The sequence below is a fragment of the Odocoileus virginianus genome, chromosome 32 (assembly GCF_023699985.2).
Source record: "Odocoileus virginianus isolate 20LAN1187 ecotype Illinois chromosome 32, Ovbor_1.2, whole genome shotgun sequence".
NCBI lineage: Eukaryota > Metazoa > Chordata > Mammalia > Artiodactyla > Cervidae > Odocoileus > Odocoileus virginianus.
The window spans coordinates 14322237-14347435 of NC_069705.1; the positions used below are offsets into that span (position 1 = coordinate 14322237).

The 25199-nt window shown below is 39.4% G+C and overlaps 1 long non-coding RNA gene and 1 other non-coding gene across 3 annotated transcripts in view; one reads left to right on the top strand and one right to left on the bottom strand.

Moving 5' to 3' along the window:
- Nucleotides 1-2574, bottom strand: part of LOC110148025 (uncharacterized) — a 92725-nt gene extending 90151 nt beyond the window's left edge. For both annotated transcript variants that reach the window (XR_011485230.1, XR_002317038.2), the window contains exon 1: nt 2487-2574. This is a non-coding gene — a long non-coding RNA (uncharacterized lncRNA). The remainder of the gene's footprint in view (nt 1-2486) is intronic.
- Nucleotides 2575-12501: 9927 nt separating this feature from the next.
- Nucleotides 12502-12574, top strand: TRNAK-CUU (transfer RNA lysine (anticodon CUU)). Its single transcript has one exon. It is a non-coding gene; the product is annotated as a tRNA-Lys (tRNA).
- The last annotated feature ends 12625 nt before the right edge of the window (nt 12575-25199 follow it).

A 25199-nucleotide genomic window follows, 5' to 3' on the forward strand; every position in this document is an offset into this window, starting at 1 on the left:
TCAGGAAGATCCCCTGGAGAAGGAACTGGCTACCCACTCCAGTATTCTTGCCTGGAGAATCCCATGGACAGAGGGGCCTGGGGGGCTACAGTCCATGGGGTCGCCAAACAGTCAGACACGACTTAGCAACTAAACCACCACCACTACCACCACCACCCGGCAGACTATCTCAAGTGATCTGTGTCTGAGATATCTGATCAGCTTTCCGTGTGACGCCACCAAGGAGCAGAAGGCAGAAAAGCCCTGTGTTCTAGTCAGACTTCTGCCCTTAACTAGCTTGGATGCTTGCAAAGCCTCTCACTAATATCTTACCCACTGCTCTCACTGTATTCGTCTTTTTTTCTCCCAGGCCTTCCTAAAAAGCAACATTAATCATGACACATCCCTGTGTAAAAACATCTTTTAATTGCAATCAAATAAAATTAGAGTTCTCTAGATAGACATACAAGGCCCCTCACAACCGTATCAGAAGTGTCCTTCAGAAAGTCTGTTGCTTATGGCCTCTTCTAGGATTGCCCCACCTGTTATCTTCTCCAGGGGGTGACCTGGAAAAATGGAAAGGGATGACCACTAGCTTATGACACAACCTGGTGGGAAAAATACTGCCTGAATATAAATGATGATTATTAAACGAGCCAATCTGATTCACTTCTTGGAATCTGTGCTAGAAAACAAGGGGAGAAATTAGCAACTTATTAACAGAAAAGCGGACAAAAACAAAGGATATGAATTAATGGTAGAGAAACCTCAGAAGTTTTGCTTCCAAGATTCCTAGATCTGCTTTGGATTTCAAATGATCTCCCCAGTTCAAGCTCAGGGCCCTTACTTTTGCTTGGTTCTTGCTTTCCTCTACCTGGGTGCTTGGCTTTGCTTAGCTTCTCTCCAGCCTCAGGCATATGGCAAAGATTGTTGCTTACTTATTCTCATGTGCATCCTTAGAATACACTCACCATAATTTAAGGTAACCATGTTGAGCGTACTGCTGTTCAAACACCACCTTCACTACCAACTTCATCTCCAGCAACAGAAATAAAACAGAAATACGACTTTACACTTACTTCACCTGGAACATACTTATCCTTTCTAAAGGTTCTGGATTAAATATCATGTTGTCTAGAAAACCACACGGCTCTGCAGGCCAGACTTTGAAACTGAGATGGTGACCGTGCCCTGCTCCCTTTGAAATCTTAGAGGGTGACTCCGTCTTAGGGGCTTCTGCTTTCTGGTGTTTTGGTGGCCATCCTTGAAGTTCCTTGCTTGGAGATACATCACTGCAATAGCTGCTCCTTGTCACATAGAAACTTTGTCCTTGTGGGTCTCTACCCTTGTTTTATGAGGGCACCAGTCATGGGCTTTATGGTTACCATATTATCCTACAATAGACCCTGTCTTAGCCAATTACATCTGTAACCACCCTACTTCTTAATAGGGTCACAGTCTGAAGTCCTAGGGGGTAAGACTTCAACATAACTTTTGAGCAAGATGCAATTCAACCTGAAACAGGAGTCAAAAATTGTGATCCCTACCAGCTTCACCACTCTCCAACTGTGTGCATTTAGACAAGTTATTTTTACTAGGTCTTCTTTGTTTCTTTTCCAAATTAGGAATCACAGTGCCCAAATAACTGGTTTGTTGTAAAGAACCAAAGAAATGCTTTACTGACAGCTTTCTCTTATAAGGCAGGTATTCAACACTGTTAGTGCACAGACAAGTAATATTAAAAAATCCCTATCTTAACCAGTATCCAAAAAGGAAAATAATCCTGAGGTCAATCCACGTTGCTGCAAATGGCATTATCTCATTCTTTTAAATGAGCAATATTCCATTGTATATATGTACCACATCTTCTTTATCCATTCACCTGTCTATGAAGGAGCCTGGAGACTATAACACTAAGGACTTAAATCAAACAGACAAATATCATACACTATCATTTATATGTGGAATCTTAAAAAAAAAAAAGATACAAATGAATTTATTTAGAAAAGAGAAACAGACACACGCAAAAGAACAGAATTCATAGTTAGGGTGGAAGGGTGGGGAAAGGGGGAGGGATAGATTAGGAGGTCAGTATTCGCAAGTACACATAGCTATATTTAAAATATAGATAATCAACAAGGACCTCCTGTAAAAATTAATTAATTAATTAAAAAACAAAAGGAAAAAACACGGGGGAAAAAAGCTAGCATGAATTCGGGGCCTATAACGTATCAGGCTCTTGAAGAAACTATTCAGATCTAGGAGAACACGGACGACATACCTTTGACATGCAGCCACATAAAAACCCTGGGAGGCATGGGTGGGGGGCGCCCCCAAGATGCGGCGGAACCCATTTTGAGACCATTAGCATCTGCCCGTACGTACCTCAAAGGTCGATCCACAGCACCTTCCACGGCTACGTGCAGACCAAGTTCTAAGAGGCCGAACTGGAGCCGCAGGCCCCGCACTTTGACTAACTTACCAAAGTGCACTTTTGACAGACTTACTTGTTCTAAAGGGACGGCCCTGTCTGCCGGTTGCTGCGCTCCCTGAAGCGCTCACCCGACTCAAGCTGAACGTCCACTTCCTGTTGAATTGGGCCCCACTTCTACGGGGCGCCGGAGGGGCCACACCCTGAGTGACGGAAGCCGGGAGGCTTTCGCGTGGCCAAACCCAGCCATTCTGACCAACGGCTTCATGGACGAGAAGCAGTCAACTGCAGGAGCGGGACCAAGCTGAAGGTAAGGATGCCAGTGAGATGGCGAATGGAGCTCTCCCTGGATCAACTCAACTTGGTTAGATTAAATTAAATAATTAAAAAGAAACACGGGAAGAGAGGGGAAGAATCTCCAGTGACCTTTTCTCTTTCATTTTTTGAGATGCTCTATTCAGAGGCCTGGCCTTCAAGGCCAAGTGTGGCAATCTGGACTAGGCTTTGTCATTTACCAAGGTGTTTGCCGCTTTGCCGCCTCACAGAGGTTGTGCTTTTCAATTCAGAGGTAGCAATTGAAAACAGAAAGTTATACTTGCCATTCTTTTTTTTTAATCTTATTTTTTTTCCATTTAAGAGCTTTGCTGACTCATGCAGCACAAATCGACCCACACGAAGGAGTACTGAAAAAATTTTCCCTTGTGAAATTAACCTACTTGTTCTGGGCTGGATGGAATTTTTTTTTAACTCTTAAAACACGATTAAGGCCAAATTGGCCTTGCATGGAGGTTGGGGGTGGGGGGTGGGGGGTGGGAGAAGGAAGGGGCCTTGACTTTAAGCTCAATTTAATGCCTGAACCAAGAGTTGTTGGTGTTAAAACAAATCCACCTGGGTCAAGTCAGATGCTCTTGTTCTCTCAGCTCTTTAACTGGAAATCAGAAAAATCTGCCTCTTTTGAGCTATTGATGTCTCTTTCATGTGCGGAATGTGGAGATGAGATGCTACAAGCGGAAGGCAAATAAAAACGAGCTGATTAAAAAAAAATGAAACCTGCTTTATTCCACACTTGGCACCTTGCTTCAGTTTTGTTTCCTAGTTTGTGTTTTAGTTAGTTTTGTTCTTAACTGGTAAGTATAATTTTTGATTTCCTCTGTTCACCAGGTTAATCTACTATACTATATTTTTTTGGACTGTTTTGACTTTGCTTATGGGTGTATATGTATAGGTATATATTCCATTATTTTAAATATTATTTGCCTGATTTTGTAATTGCCATTTGTGTGGGATTCACTTTTGGCTTCTCATTTTTGGGTATTTGCTTGAATCTCACTTAATGCCATAACAAACTACTTGTGGAATCTTTGTTCCTGACCAGAGATCAAGCCCTGAGCCTTTGGAGTAGGAGCACTGACTCCCAGACCCTAGACTACGAGAGAATTAACCATAGGGAGTATCAAATAGTGAGAACTCACACAAAGGACGCCACTTGGGTACAAGAGCCAGCATCACCCAACCAGGAGCAGCACCCTGTGCAGGAGTCTCATCTAAACAACAAACAAAACAAAAATACAAACCCAATCAGCAACAGACAGGATTAGGACCTCACTCAGCCTTGCCCATCAGAGGAAAAACAAACAAACAAACAAACAAAAACTCAGCACAAATCTCAGCCTATATGAAACTTAAACTATCAGACCAACCTTAGGAGGGCAGAAACCAAAAGGAAGAGAGAAATCAACCTTGAAGCCAGGGAAAAGGAGACCTTAAACACAATAAGTTTAAAAAACTAATAATAATGAAAAGGTAGAGAAATACTACACAATTGGAGGAACAGACTAGAAACACAGAAGTCCAAATAAAGAAGATGAAATAGGCAAGTTTCCTGAGAAAGAACTCAGAATGATGATAGTAAAGATGATTAAAAACCTTGAAAATTTATAACACCATACACAAAAATAAACTCAAAATAGATTAAAGATCTAAATGTAAGACCAGAAACTATAAAACTCCTAGAGGAGAACATAGGCAAAACACTCTCCGACATAAATCACAGCAGGATTCTCTATGACCCACATCCCAGAATATTAGAAACAAAAGCAAAAATAAATGGGACCTAATGAAACTTAAAAGCTTTTGCACAACAAAGGAAACTATAAGCAAGGTGAAAAGACAGCCCTCAGATTGGGAGAAAATAATAGCAAACGAAGCAACAGACAAAGGATTAATCTCAAAAATATACAAGCAACTCCTCCAGCTCAACTCCAGAAAAATAAATGACCCAATCAAAAAATGGGCCAAAGAACTAAACAGACATTTCTCCAAGGAAGACATACAGATGGCTAACAAACACATGAAAAGATGCTCAACATCACTCATTATCAGAGAAATGCAAATCAAAACCACAATGAGGTACCGTTACACACCAGTCAGGATGACTGCTATCCAAAAGTCTACAAGCAATAAATGCTGGAGAGGGTGTGGAGAAAGGGGAACCCTCTTACATTGTTGGTGGGAATGCAAACTAGTACAGCCACTATGGAAAACAGTGTGGAGATTTCTTAAAAAGCTGGAAATAGAACTGCCATATGACCCAGCAATCCCACTTCTAGGCATACACACCGAGGAAACCAGATCTGAAAGAGACACGTGCACCCCAGTGTTCATCGCAGCACTGTTTATAATAGCCAGGACATGGAAGCAACCTAGATGCCCATCAGCAGACGAATGGATGAGGAAGCTGTGGTACATATACACCATGGAATATTACTCAGCCATTAAAAAGAATTCATTTGAATCAGTTCTAATGAGATGGATGAAACTGGAGCCCATTATACAGAGTGAAGTAAGCCAGGAAGATAAAGACCATTACAGTATACTAACACATATATATGGAATTTAGAAAGATGGTAACGATAACCCTATATGCAAAACAGAAAAAGAGACTCAGATGTATAGAACAGACTTTTGGACTCTGTGGGAGAAGGCGAGGGTGGGATGTTTCAAGAGAACAGCATCGAAACATGTATATTATCTAGGGTGAAACAGATCACCAGCCCAGGTTGGATGCATGAGACAAGTGCTCGGACCTGGTGCACTGGGAAGACCCAGAGGGATCGGGTGGAGAGGGAGGTGGGAGGGGGGATCAGGATGGGGAACACATGTAAATCCATGGCTGATTCATGTCAATGTATGACAAAACCCACTACAATATTGTAAAGTAATTAGCCTCCAACTAATAAAAAAAAAAAAAAACTTGAAAACAAAATGGAGACAATGCCAAGAATCAATTAACAAAGACCTAGAAGATTTAAAGAATAAACATACAGAGACAAAAAACAGTTACTGAAATTAAAAATACTCTAGAAGGAATCAATAGCAGAGTATCTGAAGCAGAAGAACGAATCAGTGAGCTGGAAGATAAAGTGGTGCAAATAACTTCTGAACAGCAGAATAAAGTAAAAAGAATGAAAAGAACTGAGGATAGTCTCAAAGACCTCTGGGACAATATCAAACACACCAACATTCGACTTATAGGGGTCCCAGAAGAAGAAGAGAAAAAGAAAGGGTATGAGAAATTTTTTGAAGAGATTATAGTTGAAAATTCCTCCAAGTGAAAAAGGAGATAGTCAATCAAATCCGAGAGGTACATAGAGTCCCATATAGGATAAGCCCAAGGAGAAAAATGCCAAGGCATATACTAATCAAACTAACAAAGACTAAACACAAAGAAAGAATATTAAAAGCAGCAAGTAACATACAAGGGAAACCCCATATGTTTAACAGCTGATCTTTCAGCAGAAACTCTGCAGGCCAGATGGGAATGGCAGGATATATTTAAAGTACTGAAAGGGGGAAATCTACAACAAAGATTACTTTACCCAAATGAGGTCCAGCAAGGATCTCATTCAAAATTGATGGAGAAATAAAAAGCTTTTCAGACAAGCAAAAGTTAAGAGAATTCAGTACCACCAAACCAGCTTTACAACAAATGTTAAAGGAACTTATATAGTCGAGAAATACAAGAGAAGAAAAAAGATCTACAAAATCAACCCCAAACAATTAATAAAATTGCAATAGGAACTTATATATCAATAATTAAGTGTAAATGGATTAAATGCTTTAACCAAAAGACACAGACTGGCTGAATGGATACAAAAATAAGACCCATATATATGCTGTCTACCAGAAACCCACTGCAGAGCTAGAGACACATATAAACTGAAAGTGAAAGGTTGGAAAAATATATTCCATGCAAATGGGAAACAAAAGAAAGCTGGAGTAGCATCCTCATATTCAGACAAAATAGACCTTAAAATAAAGAAGATTACAAGAGATAAGGAAGAACACTACCTAATAATCAAGGGATCAATCCAAGAGGAAGACATAACAATTGTAAATATCTATGCACCCAACATAGGAGGACCTCAATACATAAGACAAACTCGAACAGACATAAAAGGAGAAATTGATAGTAACACAATAATAGTAGGAGACTTTAACACCCCACTCACACCAATGGACAGATCATCAAAACAGAAAATTAATAAGGAAACAGAAGTCTTACATTAGATGAGATGAATCTCATTGATAGTCTCAGGACATTCCAAATGCAGAAGAATGCACCTTCTTGTCAAGTGCATATGCAACATTCTCTGAGATAGACCACATCTTGGGTCACAAATGAAACAACTGTAAAAAGATTAATTTCCAAAATATACAAGCAGCTTATACAACTCAATACCAGAAAAACAACCCAATCAAAATTGAGAAAAAGACCTAAACAGACATTTCTCCAAAGAAGACATGCAGATGTCTAACAAACACATGATAAGATGCTCAACATCGCTCATTATTAGAGAAATGCAAATCAAAACTACAGTGAGGTATCACCTCACACAAGTCAGAATGACCATCATCAAAAAGTCTACAAACAATGCTGGAAAGGGCATGGAGAAAAGGGAAAACTCTTGCACTGTTGGTGGAAATATAAGTTGATACAGCCACTATGGAAGATGGTATGGAGATTCCTTTAAAAACTAGGAATAAAACCACCATATGACTCAGCAATCCCATATATCTCAGGCATATAACCTGAGAAAACCAAAATGGAAAAGACACATGTATCCCATTGTTCATTAAAGCACTATTTACAATAGCTAGAACATGGAAGCAACCTAGATGTCCATCAATAGATGAATGGATAAAGAAGTTGTGGTATATATACACAATGGAATATAGCTCAGCCATAAAAAGGAACACGTTTGAGTCAGTTTTGATGAGGAGGATGAACCTAGAACCAGAGTGAAGTAAGTCAGAAAGAGAAAGATAAATATTGTATCCTAACGCATATATATGGAAACTAGAAAAATGGTACTGAAGAATTTATTTTCAGTGCAGCAGTGGAGAAACAGACATAGAGGATAGACTCATGGACATGTGAAGAGGGGAGGAGAGGGTGAGATGTATGGAGAGAGTAACATGGAAACTTACATTGCTATATATAAAGTAGATAGCCAACAGGAATCTGCTGTATGGCTCAGGAAACTCAAACAGGGGATCTGTATCAACCTAGAGGGGTAGGATGGGAGGGAGGTGGGAGGGAGGTTCTAAAGGGAGGGGATATATGTACACCTATGGCTGATTCATGATGAGCTTTGACAGAAAACAGCAAGATTCTGTAAAGCAATTATCCTTCAATTAAAAAAATAATTAAAAGAAAAAACATTTCCATGTCATGCTGTTTGTTTTTATGTTGTAAGACAGAAAAATAGGGATACCAGTTTATACTCCCCCCAAGTTAATCTTCAAATAGCTAACATTCACGTGGTGTGTACACACATAGACACACACCCAGCATCCTACATATGATTAGGATTGTGCTTCTGATTATATAGTATATAATTGGAAGTACTGAAAGAAAATTTTCTTCTAGTTTAGAGACTGTTTTTATATTCTGGTTTTGTTCTAAGTGAATCATTGTAGGAACTATATATATGATTATATGGCTTCCCTTGTGGCTCCGCAGTAAAGAATCTGCCTGCAGTGCAGGAGAGGAGGGTTCGATCCCGGGATTGGGAAGATCCCCTGGAGAAGGAAATGGCAACCCACTCCAGTATTCTTGCCTGGGAAATCCCATGGACAGAGGAGCCTGGCAGGCTACAGTGCATGGGTCATAAAGAGTCTAACATGACTTAGCAACTAAACAAGAACATGTGGCTGTATATTGTATATAGAAACTATATTGCGTGTGTATATAAAGACCCTGATGCTGGGAGGGATTGGGGGCAGGAGGAGAAGGGGATAACAGAGAATGAGATGGCTGGATGGCATCACCGACTCAATGGACATGAGTGTGAGTAAACTCCAGGAGTTGGTGATGGACAGGGAGGCCTGGCGTGCTGCGATTCGTGGGGTCACAAAGAGTTGGACATGGCTGAGCGACTGAACTGACTGACTGGTATATATATATACACGCATATTTTGTTTATCTTGTTTCTCTAAGACATTAAGAACAAAGAAGCAAACCCCCAAAACTTTTGTTTGTTTCATGGTTCAAGAGCTCAGGTTTGGATTCAAAGTATTAGTGTTGCTTGTTCTGGTTTTTAAGTCACAATTTCACCCCACTTAAGTCTCCTGTAATGATTACAGCCCTTTCGGTTAGTGTAAAGGATGGATGGTTTTTCCTGTTATAGAATGATTATTTGCTTTTTCACTTGTGGGTGTAGCAGCAAATTGAAATCAAAATGATAATTTAAAGTGTCCTCTTTGTTGTTGATTCATCTTCAGCTTCCAATGGACTGTGACAAGTGCTGCAAGCCCATTTGTGCCTCCTGCACTTGTGTGTAGCCTCACATGAGATAAACACCCCCGCTTCTCTGCTGGTTATAAATTGGATCTTTGTGTCGTTGTTAAGTGAGAAGGTAGGGGCATAATACAGTTTAAGGTAAGAGCAGACTTGTGGTAGATGCCTGAATGAAGCTAGAACAGTAAAAGCCCTGTCCTGTTTTCAACAGGATGTGTGTACATTGTACCTGGAGCATATTTTTTGACAGAAGATCATTCATAAAAGGCACTGCACTGCAGAAAGTAAATAGCGCAACTGAAGGAAAACAAATCTGTCTGAAACACTAATGTCTATTTAGCCCCTTTGGGATATAGTAAGAATGTTAATGCAGCTTAGTTTTGGAGCAATGATGTCTTGGCCTCTAGACTCAATTTATATCAGGTTAACGTTTTAAGAATCATAATTTTTAGAAGATTTAAACTTATTTTTTTACTCATTCTCCTATTATACAAGTCATTTCAAAATATAAACTATATTTCTCAATATTCATTCTCACTCCGCTATTTACATTGACAGTCTTTCCCTGACTGTATCATTCAGTAATTCCATTTGACTTTTTGGGTCCATTGGTACTTTACTTTTGTTAATTTCATATTCATTCCTTGCTGAGGTTTCTCCTGTGGACAACAGCCTCTTTCCTCATCCTGAATCCTGGATAATTTTCCATACTTATAGCTATACCTCTAATAATTGGTTTTCCATCTGCCTCCCTTTTTTCCTTCCCCTCAAGTCTTCCTATAGTCCCCTTTGATGCTGACTGCTGAGTCTGCACCACTAAGAATTAAGATCGAATGCCCATCAATGCTTTTTTGAATAGAATAAAAGAAATACAATGGGAGATCATCAGGACTTCTGGCTAATTCTCTCTCTAGGACAGACATCCATACATCATCTCATAACTTCAGGCACTAGAGAAAGTTCTTAACAAAAGGGAAAGGAAGGGAGAAATGGATGTTAGGTTGTTCTGGTGAAGAGGTACTTGGGGTACTGAGAATCTCAACCTGGGGAGAATGGCATGGGATACAGCCATCCAGTTGAGTGAGGCATATCCTTCAGGTTCTTCCAGGCCATTAGAGGAAGTTTTGAATGTATTCAGAACTCAACAGGAAGTTATTGAAAGAGTTTAGATAGGAGAATGGTATTACCAATTAACTCTTTTCAAAAGATTCTGAGTGTGTCAAGAAAAATGAATGAAATGGATGACAAGGATAAAAGCTAAAAGACAAGATGCTCAAAGAAAGTTAAGAGAACCTAGAACAGGGTGAAAGATTCTGCTCATGAGTATTTGTGGATATCTCTCAAACAGTTAAATAGCATCTTCAAACTAGGACACAAAAGTGAGGTTTCTAATTCTAGATTCCTCCCCCCCACCCCCCACCCCCCCCCCCGCCACCCACTACCCTGGAGGAATTTCTGTTAGCAGAGAGCAAAGACTCCAGAAAAATCAGAAAGTTAGAATGATTGTAGTACAAGTATCTCTCTCTTTAAAACACTTTTTTTTTTGCTTAGTTTTGGCTGTGCTGGGTCTTTGGTGCTGCGTGAGCTTTCTCTAGTTGCAGTGAGTGAGGGCCACTCTTCGTTGTGGTGTGCGAGCTTCTCATTGAGGTGGCATCTCTTGTTGCGGAGACAGGCTCTAGGCACATGGGCTCAATAGTTCCAGCTTGCAGATGTAGTTGCTCTGTGACATATGAGATCTTCCCGGATCAGGGATAAAACCCTTGTCCTCTGCACTGGCAGGCAGACTCGTAACCACTGGACCACCAAGGGAATCCAAGTATGCCTCTTCTTGTATTTCCCAAGGCTTGCTGTCCCACTGTAACTTGGGTTATAAGCAGTCTACCTACCAGATGTCATCTAGATTCCCAGTTCCAGTATCTTGCGACTTGGTGAACTGCTGTGTCTTTTTATTTATAGGGGAAGAAAATTTTTCCTTCTACCCTCCTAGATTCTTTAGCTCATTTAATAATTAAATTTACATAAGACAGATTAATAGGAGAAAAGTAGGCTTAATTTCTTGTGTTCGAGACACTCATAAAACTCTTGAGACTCAAGGGCAAGTCAGGCAGTTAGTGTTTATATGCCATCCTGAGCTAAGGAATGGGATGGGGGATGGGGCTTCAAAGGGGAGGAAGATAATTCACCGGTTGATAAGATGAGCAAATGTTTGGTAATTAGATGTTTGCCCCACCACATAGGTAAGTCTTTCAAATGAAAATGTTATCTCTGACAATATGCAGGAGACATAAGAGATGTGGGTTCCACCCCTGGGCTGGGAAGATCCCCTGGAGGAGGAAATGACAACCCACTCCAGTATTCTTGCCTGGGAAATCCCATGGACAGAGGAGCCTGGCAGGCTACAGTCCATGGGGCCGCACAGAGTTAGACATGACTTAACACCTGAGCACTCACACACATCTCTGGTAATAGCTGTGTTTCTGAGCCAGGTCCCCTCTCTGAATTATTTTAGGGAGTTAGGAAAAGGTAAAAGTTCCTCCTGAATCTGCTGGGTCTTGATTGCCTTCAGCTCAAAATAATTCATGTGACAAAGTGGCACATTTTGGGGTAGCCTTTTCTGCTCCCCTTCAGTATCTTAGAGTTGATCACATCATTTCATTTTTAACTTTGCTTTAATCAAATGTAGCTTCTTATTTTTCTTCCAGTTTTATTGGATATTATTGATATATAGCACTGTATAAGTTTAAGGTGTACAGCATAATGTCTTAATTTACATACATCATGAAACGATTATCACAATAAGTTTAGTGAACAATCCATCATCTCCTATAGATACAGTGTGATGAGAACTGTTAGGATTTACTGTTTTCAGTTCAGTTGCTCAGTCGTGTCCGACTCTTTGCAACCCCATGAACTGCAGCACGCCAGGCTTCCCTGCCCATCACCAACTCCCAGAGCTCACTCAAACTCATGTCCATTGAGTCGGTGATGCCATCCGCTGTTTTAACAACATCCATATATGCCACGCTGTTGCTGCTGCTGTTTAGTCACCAAGTGGTGTTTTACTCTTTGCGACTCCATGGACTGTAGCCACCAGGCTTCTCTGTACATGGAATTCTACAGGCTGGAGTGCTGGAATAGGTTGCCATACCCTCTTCCAGGGGATCTGCCCACCCAGGGACTGAAGTGTCTCCTGCATGGCAGGCAGATTCTTTACCGCTGATCCACCAGGAAAGCCCGACACACTCTGGCAGTAGGTAAATACCTTGCTATGTTCTCTTAGGTAATGGCTGTCTGGCTAGCTCAGTCGGTAGAACATGAGACCCTTAATCTCAGGGTTCTTGGTTCGAGTCCAAGGTCAGGTGCTTATTGTGGATTCTGGTCCTATGTGGGTTTGCTTTCTGTTCCCAGCTGTCCACATCTATCTTTAAAAAAAAAAAAAAAGAAAGAAAGAAAGGAAAAGCCCTGTTAGGGCAAAGTGAGTTGATTCAGGCAAACCATTCAGTTCTTTACAGGTGCTCACTCAAGTCTCATCATTTCTGTTTAGTATGCCTCCTACTCTGATTTCCTTTCATCTTTATTATCTTTCAAGTGTTCGCCAATCGTCACTCTTTACTACTGACACCAGAGACAACTGTTTGTAAAGCTCTTCTCCTCTGAAATTATTCTACTTCTTTGAAAATTCCTATAATGTAACATTTTGTATCCCTCTTGTGTCCTTTGTGTTTTTTCTGCTTGGATATTTTTCCTGTTGTTTATTAGGTCTTGGTTAACTTAGAAGGACATCAGAAATAAAGCCTTAGCAAGATTTTTCATCTCAGTTTCCTGGCCTGTGATCTTTCTGCCTTTTTTTCCAAAGCCCGTTACAGGTCTTCCTGCAAGGTGGCAAATTCAATATAATGCCATTAGCTGCTTCCCTGGCTTTTTTTTTTTTTTTTTTTTTTTTTTTGAGAACGGCAGGTATAAATCTTGAGTTTCATCACCATCCACATTGCCATTTCTTAACATCTGTCTAATTGCTATTGACCACAGAAAGTAGTTTTTGACTGAGGCACAATGTAAAGTGATATTGATTGCAGTAAATGAACTTTTGTGCAGTCACCGAGTCAATTAAGGAAGAAAATATCTAGCATTGCATCTCATGTAACAAAGTCCAGTTTTCATGTCGCTGACTGGTAACCCTGGTTCCTTAGTCTCAGCCTGGATATTTGAAGTAAATCCCTTCCTTTGTTTAATATAAAAATACCATCGCCTTGAGCAGAAGGATAGTAAAAAAATAAGTCTGTACTCCCGCTGTCCAAAGAGAACAGAAGGAAATTAGAACACAAACCGATTTTACTTTTAATCCTTCAAATAAGAAGCTTTACTGCATGCATTTTTTATCAAAGCAATATACATTTTATTCTAGGTTAACAATCAAGGAATCCATATCAAGAGGATATCAGCAGCTTGCAGCTGCTGTCACACTAGAAGGAGGCTCAGCTCTGATTTTGCTGAGATGACTGATAATGACAGCATTGCAGGGGGATGGAGCACCTTTCACCCCGAAAGACTTTCCAGACATCAGTCCTGCCAGCTGTGACTGTTAACGCTGAGGCCTCGAGGGGCTCAGATGCAGGGACAGAAATGCCACGTGAAGGGGGAATGGAGAGGAAAAAAAGCACACGGCCACAGGACACATATAACCTTATGACTGGAGACCCTTTCAGGGACAGAGAGGAAGTCTTAAGTCACACAGGCTCTTGAGATTTGAACACGGGGGCAAGAAGGTTTACAACCCTGACCTCTGATATGTTAACCTAGCCATAGAAATTCACCCTGGCCTTTGATCCTAGGGCTTTGTTGTCTCTGGGGTGTAAAAGGAGACAGTCGGCGGGTTCAGTATATTGTTGCTGTATCTCTTACTCTATTTAATTTTCATTCAGTGGTGAGAGCAATTTGTACTGTGAAAACAAAATATAAGTGATTTGGCATGTTGCTATGTGTTGGAGTATTCAGTGCCTAGCAAATCTAGTATCATTATTACTAAAATGCATAGCTTGTTTTTATTATTGCCTTGTAGTTTATGAAATGATATCATAGTTTTTGCATTTGAGCCTCTAACTGGCATATGTGATGGAAAGGCACATTGCTGTTGTTACGGCTATTTTGTCTCTGGTAGTAAAAAATGGAAGACTTGTGGAACTTAATCAATTTATACAAAACTGTGCAGGCAATAATGATTGTTGAATACTAGATCCAGAGATGCCTTCCTCTAGAAAATGCTAGTTAGCCAATGGCGATGAAGGTCAGTTACCTTTTTGTTGACATAGATCTCCAAAATATTTCTCATAGAAAAATCTTGCAGGCCTATGCCAATGATTCTCAAACTTCTGATTCACTAAATATCTTCTCTTTTTTAATAGGGTTTTCTTGGCAAGTGGTACCCTATGACTATCAAATTTCATTTGATTTAGAGTTCACATTGTATGATTTGAGTGATCCATACTGGTTTTAATAAAGACTACTATGCCAATATTAGCCTCTGAGCTTTTAGAACAGTATACTCCTTAATAGGTCTATTTTATAAATTGCCCAATGAATTTAAGCCTGCTGGTTTCCAGGCCAGAAGTACTGAACAGCTCCATTATAGAATTTGATCACTGCTAATTTATTATAAAATAATAATTAGTGTAATTATATTCTCCTGCTGAATAAATCAACCACTATCCCCTGACCTGCCTTTCTGTGGATGTAATACTTGGCCACAGTTCTGATATTAGAATGATCAAGACTTTTGTCAAGGTAATAAATCATGTTATCTTGAGTACTGGGGGGAAACTGGTTTAAATAAAAACTTCTCACTTATCCCTTATAACTCTTTTATGAAGATTAAATTATAGAATAATGGGTTTTTTTTGTGCTTTATCCTTCAGTGGCTGCATCCCATGGGTGGTTGAGCAGGTTGTGCACTGTGCAATCATACTTAATGACCTTGCACCCACACTGATGACAGTTACTATTTCATTCAAACATTGAGTGCTAATTGTGTGTCTCTTCCTAAAAGAATGAAGATGTAGTTTAACAAGACCTAATTACCTGTTTTATAGAACTGGTATTTTAGTGTATGAGGGGAGGGGTGAAAATAAATAATCAAGAAAATATATCACAATGGGATACTACCTTACTCCTGTTAGAATGGTAAACGGCCAATTTCTTCCCTTTCTTTTTATCAAACTTTTCTTCATCTATTTTTATTCACACAATAACAAACATCAGGTGACTACATGTTTATAATTGTTTAATCTTTCTGCCAAATTGATATAGTTGCATGTGTGATTAAAGTAAAGTGGGGATACTGTGAAAGTGACTTGTGGGCCCTTTTAGCATAAGTGGTCAGGAAGGGCATTTCTGAAGATACAACATTTAAGCTAAGCTCTGAATGGTAAGAATTCTCCAGCCAAGCAGTGATCTGGAAAAGAATGTTTAAGGCAGAGAGAAGAGGAAGTTCAAAGGCGGTATGATGAGAACACGTGTGACTGGAGTGTAGTGAGCATAAACCCAGTGACCTAGAGAGAGGAGGGACGGATTGTGGAGGTGAAAAATGACAGGAGTAAAGAGTTCAGATTTCATTTTAAATGGCCCATGAAGGTACCAAGATGCTTTGTGAAATCACCTGGAGGTGAATAACAAACCCAGCATATTACAAGGGTACAAATTCATCCTTTGATCAGCACAGGTGATATATTTAGGTAAAGCTTTGGACACGATGCTAAGTTTAAATTTTCTTCTGAAGTTACTGAGAAGCAAAGATGAATGACAATCTAATTTCCCTTTTAGACAGGATTCTCTGGGGAACAGATTAGAGTTGAATAACATTGGACACTGGTTAACCATTGTATTAGTTTTCTATTAATGCAGAACGAATAACCACAGATATAGTGGCTTAAACAAAAGTCATTTACTGGCTCACAGTTCTGTAGATAAAGAAATCTGAGTGAGCTTGGCTGAGTTTGTAGCTTAGGGTCTCACCAGGCTGAAAGCAAGTGTTGGTTCCTCAGGTGGAGGAGGCTCTTCTGGTGCATATTCAAAGCTGAGTCTCCCTGGGGACTATATCGGGAGCTAAATATTGAAAGAGAGAAATACATGTCAGTAAAACAATATAACTAGTAACTAAAGAAATAAACAAACTAGTAACAGTAACAAGCCCTGGACAAGAAACAGTACCCCAGATTGCTACAGTCTCTTATCTAAAGATCCCATTTCCAACAACAAAATAATGAAACATACCAAGAAACAAAGTATGACCTATTTGCAAGGAATAAAAGAAACAAGTATGCAACAGAAACTGACTGTGAAAGTGACCAGGTGTTGGATTTAAGAGACAAAGACTTCAAAATAATCTGTTATAAATATGTTTAAAGTAGCATTGGGACGGGGGAGCCTGGTGGGCTGCCGTCTATGGGGTCGCATAGAGTCGGACACGACTGAAGCGACTTAGCAGCAGCAGCATTGAAACATATACATTACCATAGTTAAAATAGATGGCTAATGAGAAGTGGCTGTGTAACATAGGGAGCTCAGCTCAGGTACTCTGGGATGATCTAAAGGGGTGAGATAGGAAGGGGGTGTAAGGAAGGTTCAAGAGGGAGAAAATTTATGGCTGATTCATGTCATACAGCAGAAACCAACACATTGTAAAGCAATTACCCTCCAATTAAAAATACATTAAAAAATAGAGACAGAATGGCAACTGTAACTTCTGGGGGGAAAAAGAGAAATAAGTTTAAGTAAGTAAAGAAAGCTACAGTTAATGAAGAGAAGATGATGTGGGTAAGAACAATGTTGTGCTGAGGTAAGAAAGTGACTCCAGAGAGTGACTAGAATCCATCAGAAATGTTTTTTAAAAAAAGATTAATATGTCAAAACCTATAAACATGTACTTGATTGCTCTTCTTCTCTCAGCTGCTTTAAAAGAAAACTATATAAAGTAATAATTATAATAATTATAGAAGTGAATTGTTGGACTTGTAACATTAGTAGATGGGATATATAGAAAATCATACCATAAAGAGAGGGAGAATTAATAGAGGTATATAGGAATAGTGTTCATATATCTTGAAAGTGCAGGTGGCTCAATCGTGTCCAACTCTTTGTGACTGCATGGACTGTACAGTCCTTGGTCTCCAGGCTAGAATAATGGAGTGGGTAGCCTTTCCCTTCTGCTGGGGATCTTCTTAACCCAGGGATCAAACCCAGGTCTCCTACATTGCAGGCGGATTCTTTACAGGTGAGCCACAAGGGAAGTCCAAGAGTCCAGGAGTGGGTAGCCTTTCCCTTCTCCAGGGGATCTTCCAGACCCAGGAATCAAACTGAGGTCTCCAGCATTGCAGGTGGATTCTTTATCAACTGAGCTATCAGGGAGTTAAAATAGTATAAACTTAAAGTTGATTCCGATTAGTTCAGTTCAATTCAATTGCTCAGTCATGTCCAACTCTTTGTGACCCCATGGACTGCAGCACACCAGGCCTCCCTGTCTAACACCAACTCCCCGAGTTTGCTCAAACTCATGTCCATTGAGTCAGTGATGCCATCCAACCATCTCATCCTCTGTCATCCCCTTCTCCTCCTTCCCTCAATCTTTCCCAGCATCAGGGTCTTTTCCAATGAGTCAGCTCTTCACATCAGGTGGCCAAAGTATTGGAGTTTCAGCTTCAGCATCAGTCCTCCCAATGAACACCCAGGACTGATCTCCTTTAGGATGGACTGGTTGGATCTCCTTGCAGTCCAAGGGACTCTCAAGAGTCTTCTCCAACACCACAGTATGAAAGCATTAATTCTTTGGCGCTCAGCTTTCTTTATGGTCCAACTCTCACATCCATACATGACTACTGGATAAACCATAGCCTTGACCAGACAGACCTTTGTTGGCAAAGTAATGTCTCTGCTTTTTAATATGCTGTCTAGGTTGGTCAAACTTTCCTTCCAAGGAGTAAGTGTCTTTTAATTTCATGGCTGCAGTCACTATCTGCAGTGATTTTGGAGCCCAGAAAAATAAAGTCAGCCACTGTTTCCATTGTCTCCCCATCTATTTGCCATGAAGTGATGGGACTGGATGCCATGATCTTAGTGTTCTGATTGTTGAGCTTTAAGCCAACTTTTTCACTTTCCTCTTTCACTTTCATCAAGAGGCTCTTTAGTTCTTCTTCACTTTCTGACATAAGGGTGGTGTCACCTGCATATCTGAGGTTATTGATATTTCTCACGGCAATCTTGATTCCAGCTTGTGCTTCCTCCAGCCCATAGTAACCACTTAAAAACTAAATTTAAAAAGTGCAAAAACATTTAGAATTTAATACTTCACTAGAAAATATTTGCTTAATGTCAAAGAAAGTAAGAAGATGAAAGAGAGGAACAAAGTAGACATGAGACATGTAAAAAGGAAAAAGTGACGTGGCAGATAAAAATTTAACTACAGTTTATCCTGAAACAGCACAGGTCCACATATACATAGATTTGTTTTCTTTTTTTATTTTTATTTTTATTTTTATTTTTTTCATTTAATTTTATTAGTTGGAGGCTAATTACTTTACATCATTGCAGTAGTTTTTGTCATACATTGAAATGAATTAGCCATGGATTTACATGTATTCCCCATCCTGGTCCCTCCTCCCACTTCCCTCTCCACCCGATCCCTCTGGGTCTTCCCAGTGCACCAGGCCCGAGCACTTGTCTCATGCACCCAACCTGGGCTAGTGATCTGTTTCACCCTAGATAATATACATGTTTCGATGCTGTTCTCCTGAAACATCCCACCCTCGCCTTCTCCCAGTGACCCACATCCCAGAATTTTAGAAATAAAAGCAAAAATAAACAAATGGGACCTAATGAAACTTAAAAGCTTTTGCACAACAAAGGAAACTATAAGCAAGATGAAAAGACAGCCCTCAGATTGGGAGAAAATAATAGCAAATGAAGCAACAGACAAAGGATTAATCTCAAAAATATACAAGCAGCTCCTCCAGCTCAACTCCAGAAAAATAAATGACCCAATCAAAAAATGGGCCAAAGAACTCAACAGACATTTCTCCAAGGAAGACATACAGATGGCTAACAAACACATGAAAAGATACTCAACGTCACTCATTATCAGAGAAATGCAAATCAAAACCACAATGAGGTACCATTATACACCAGTCAGGATGGCTGCTATCCAAAAGTCTACAAGCAATAAATGCTGGAGAGGGTGTGGAGAAAAGGGAACCCTCTTACACTGTTGGTGGGAATGCAAATTAGTACAGCCATTATGGAAAACAGTGTGGAGATTTCTTAAAAAGCTGGAAATAGAACTGCCATATGACCCAGCAGTCCCACTTCTGGGCATACACACCAAGGAAACCAGATCTGAAAGAGACACGTGCACCCCAATGTTCATTGCAGCACTGTTTATAATAGCCGGGACATGGAAGCAACCTAGATGCCCATCAGCAGACGAATGGATGAGGAAGCTGTGGTACATATACACCATGGAATATTACTCAGCCATTAAAAAGAATTCATTTGAATCAGTTCTAATGAGATGGATGAAACTGGAGCCCATTATACAGAGTGAAGTAAGCCAGAAAGATAAAGACCATTACCATATACTAAGAAACTCAGATGTATAGAATAGATTTGTTTTCAATAAATACATTGGAAAAAAAACATTTGAAGGTTTGTGAAATTTGAAAAATCTCACTGACGAACCACATAGCCTAGGAGTATAAAAAAATTTAAAAATTAAGAAAAAGGTGTGATCTGAATACATGTATGTAGATATAGTAGATACTAATCTATTTATCCTTTGCTTACATAAAATCTGCACAAATCCATCATAAAAAGTTAAAGTATATCAAAACTTATGTGCACAAACATGGATCATATGTGTATAGCTATTCACAGTCCAGGGAAATGTATACGAATGTGAAGATGCTGTATTATAACTGCATGAGGCTGACTCTAGTATACATTGTACTACTGAAATCATTTCACAGCCACCTGTTGCTGTTGGGTGACTGCAAGTGCTCTGAATGTTCACTTAAAGTGACATGTGACACTAAGCGTCTCTCCACGTGAGCAGTTCATCTTTCCGGTAACTTGAACATCACAGCAAAAACTGACCTCTTGTGGTTCTCCTCTATTTTTCATTGTGTTGAGAGCAATACGGCAAACCTTCAATAAATCCACTGAACCCATACGGAGTGCCACTAGTAATGTTGCAAGTGCTCCCAAGAAACAGAGAAAAGTGATGGCATTACAAGAAAAAGTAGAATGGCTGATCGGCACCAAAGATTCAGGTCTGTGGTGGTTGTTGCCCACCATTTCAAGAGACATCCTGCATCATTATAAAAGAAAAGGAAATTTGTGAGGCTGTCCCTGTGGCCATGCCAGTAGGCACAAAATCCTTGCTCTTTTCGTGGGTGACTTTTTAAATCTCATATTAAAAATGCAGCTTTTCTGTGGGTGCAGGATTGCTATAAGAAAGGCATCCCTATAGACTCAAACATTATTCAAGAAAAGGTGAAGTCATTGTATGACAACTTATAGCAAAAGAAAGGTGAAGGGTGTGAAGCTAGAGAATTTAGTGCCAGCAAAGGATGGTTTGATCATTTTAGACAGAGGTTTGGCTTAAGAAAATGTCGAGATAACAGAAGCAGCAGCGTCTGCCAGGCAAGAGGCAGCAAGGAGTTCACAGATGGCTGTTAAGAAAATCTTTGAAGAGAAAGGATATCTGCCCTAAATATGTTTTTAATGCAGATGAAATTTCCTTATTCTGGGGAAAAAAAGAAGCCACAGAGGACATTCGTTAATAAGGACGGAAAGCAAGCACCAGGGTTTAAGGCTGAAACAGATTAACTTACTGTTTTGTGTAAATTCAGTTGCTGTATGACCAAGACTGCCCTATCTATCAAGCTGCTAACCCTTGAGATTTGAAGTGAAAAGTATAACAGCAACTGCCAATCTTTTGTTTGTATGAGGTGGATTGTTTCCACCTTGATGATTTGTCTCTGAAGTTAGAAGTACCTCACCAGTAAGGGACTTCCTTTTAAAGTTCTTTTGATATTTAACGATGCCCCTGGCTACTCAAAACCCCAGGAGTTCAACAACAAAGGAGTCAAAATGGTTTTCTTACCCAAAACAAAATTTTTAAGTTAGCCTCTAGATCAGGGCGGAAAAGGAAATGGCAAGCCACTCCAGTATTCTTGCCTAGAGAATCCTGTGGATGGAGGAGCCTGGTGGGTTACTGTCCATAGGGTTGCACAGAGTCGGACATGACTGAAGTGACTTAGCATGTATGCATGCATTGGAGAAGGAAATGGCAACCCCCTCCAGTATTCTTGCCTGGAGAATCCCAGGGACAGAGGAGCCTGGTGGGCTGCTGTCTATGGGGTCGCAGAGTCAGAGACAACTGAAGGACTTAGCAGCAGCAGCAGCTAGATCAGGGCATCATAAGGACTTTTAAGACTCTATACAGAGTCTATGGAAAGGATCGTCGATGATGAACAGAACATCATGAAAGTCTAAAAGGATTTCACCATGGAAGATGCCATTGCCATAGAAAAAGCAGTGAAAGCCATCAAGTCAGAAACAATAAAGTCCTGCTGCTGGAAACTGTGTCCAGATGTTGTGTGTGCCTTCACAGGCTTTATGATAGTCAAGGAAATAGTGAAAGAGATTGTGGATATGGCAAAAAAGATGGTGAGTGAAGGGTTTCAAGATAGGAATTTTAGAGAAATTCAGGAACTAATAGAAGCCACACCTGAGGAATTAACAGAAGATGATGTAAATGAATCCTTCCAAACCAGTGCCAGATAGTAAGGAAGAAGATATAGAAGAAGCAATGCCAGCAAAGAAACTGACATTGGGAAATCTAGCAAAAGGGTTCCGGTTATCCAGGACTGCTTCTGACTTCTTTTTCAACATGGACCCTTCTGTGATACGGGCACTGAAACTAAAGCAAATGATAGAAGGATTGGTTCTGTATAGAAGCACGTTTAGGGACATGGATATGCAAACATACGACAGAAAGCACAGTGTGCTTCTATGAAGTTACACTGAGCCTGCCTGCCTCTCCGGCCACCTCGTCCACCGCTTCTGCCTCTGTCACCTCTGAGGCAGCAAGACCAGCTCCTCCTCAGCCTATTCAGCGTGATGGTGATGAGGATGAAGACTTTTTGGTGCTCACTTCCACTTAATAAATAGTAAAGCATCATCATGCCATGCAGCCAAGAAACTCAGCCATTGTGTGTGTGTATGTTTGAGTATCTTCCTATGAAGACCTGGCGACTGTACAGCAAGCCCTGTGACGAGACCATTGTGTGTTGCCTCATCATCACCCAAGTATCCATAGTGTGGAACCTCATGTGGAAGAACTGTACTGAAGTGGGTATTCTGTTCCGAAATAGAAATGAGTCGTACTTCACATGAAATTAATAATTCGAGAGCTTCCCTGTCTGTCCAGTGGTTAAGACTCTGTGCTTCCAGTGCAGGGGCTCAGGTTCAGTCCCTGGTCAGGGAACTAAGATTGTTATGCTGCATTAAATAAATAGTATTATAAAAGGGTTATTTAAAATCAATAATTTGTTAATTTTCTTGGGCTTTATAATTTGGCTTTCAAAGAATTACATTACTGTATAGTATGTCATTCTCTCATGTAATTGGAGAAACTGTACCTGCATATAACCATAGGTAAGTGGTTTCTAGAAACAATATAACAATGTTTCTAAAGGTGTATTATTAATATGATTATAATATTGTATGCCATAAATGTTTTATAATGATTCTTTAATTACTGTTTGAGGTAGGTTACCATGAAGCAATTGTATCAATTGTATTGATAATACTACATTACCCTAGAGTAGTCATACTGCTGCTGCTTTATTATCAATGCATGAATAATTAGAGCTGTAAATATATATGAATTTCTTTTTCATATTATTTTTTCATTTTTGATGTCTAATGTAAGTAGTGTATATATAGCATACTCTACAGTGTTCTATGTGAGACAACATTGCCTGGGATAAATCATAATGGAAAAGAATATCCAAAAAAATGTATATGTGCATAAAACTGAGTCACTTTGCTGAACGATAGAGATTGGCACAACATTGCAAATCAACTATACTTCAGTTTAAAAAAAGACAGTACTGATGTAGGCACTAACAGACCATCCCACAAGCAGAATATGAAACTTATGATTATTGATAAATATAGTACAGAACTGTAAATGTGGGGCTTCCCTTGTGGCTCAGCTGGTAAATATATTTTCTCTTATGATTTTCTTAGCAACACTTTTTTTGATTTTTAGTTTTTATTGTAAGAATACAGCATATAATGCATGTAACATACAAAACATGGTGTTAACAAACCATCCAATCAACAGTAGTTTATTAGTAGTTAAGTTTTGAGGGAGTCAAAAGATATTCATAAATTTTCAACCTTTGGCGGTTTGGCACCCTTAACTACTGTATTGTTCAAGGATCAAGTATACATCAAAAATAACATGAATTAAACAAAATTCATTCAAAAGTCAGTTTGTCAGACTGAACTAAAAAAACACAATCCAACTATATGCTATCACACTTCAGATTAAAAGGTAGAGGTAGGTGAATGTAAAAAGGCAGAAAAATTATTTCATGCAGTCAGTAATCACAGAAAGAAGTGGCTATACTAATATGAAACAAAATAGACTTTAAAATAAGAATTGTAGCAAGAGATAAATAGGGATGTTTGTAATGATAAAAGGATCAACCCAGAAAGCTAGAACAGTTATAAACATGTTGGCACCGGATTACAAAGCATCAAAATACATGAAGCAGAAGTCTCAATGAAATGAAGGGAAAGGAACTTCCCTGGTGGTCCAGTGCTTAAGACTCTGTGCCCCCAAAGCAGGGGGAGCAGGTTTGATCCCTGATCAGGGAACTAAGATTCCACATGCTGTGCATTGCAGCAGGAAAAAAAAAAAAAGATGACAATATACAATCCTAATAGGTGTAAGGAGATACCTCATTATGATTGTGGTTTGCATTGCCCTCATGACTAGTGATGTTGAGGATCTCCTTATGCATCTGTTAGCTATTTGTCTGTCTTTGGAAAAATGTTTCTTCAGCTCCTCTGGCAATTTTTTTTCTATTGATTTATGTGAATTCTTTATATATTTAGATATTAACCCCCTTATTTGAAATATGCCTTGCAAACATTTTCTCCCATTTTTTATACTGGTGACTTCTATGGCATATGAATTATATATATATATGAATAAAACTGCTTTTAAAAAAGAAAAAATATATTTTAAAATGGTAAAAAGAGTTAATACTGATTTTGATGAAAATTTAGTTCTAATCTTTAAGACTGTATAAAAATGTATTTTAAAAAGTAAAAATCCTTAAAAATGACACAACAACTATAATTTATTCCAACTATTCCATCTTATATGTATTGCTTTGAACCTATCCACTATATGGATCTTCTGTTTTAAATGACCTCTGCATTATTGCTTTAAATAGCTAGTACCCCACAGTGAACATAATGATCATGGTGAAATAGGACTCTCCCTTTTCTTGTCCAAGGCAGTAATAGAATTCTAAGCTAACTGACAACTACACCCCAATTTATGGCCATGAAGCTTAAACTACAATGGAGTCAGAAACAATTGCGGTAAACCGAAGACCTTGAATGGACATAACCATCGTACCAGAACACCCCATTCATCACTACATCTTTTGTCTATCACTTTTCGCCTAGCTTATCATCTCTCTAACTGAAACCTCTGTTGTCTCTATATATCTTTAAATACTTTAAAAGTGATACAAAATAAAACTCAAGCAGAAAGCCCCTCAAACCATATTAGGATGTTAAATAGCTACTCCATTTGTAATTAAGCCTACCTCTAACTATGGTTTCATGTATGGAATTGGGGGTGGGGTGCAGCTGAAAAACTGAAAGTTGGGCAAATTTAAAATTGATTGATCA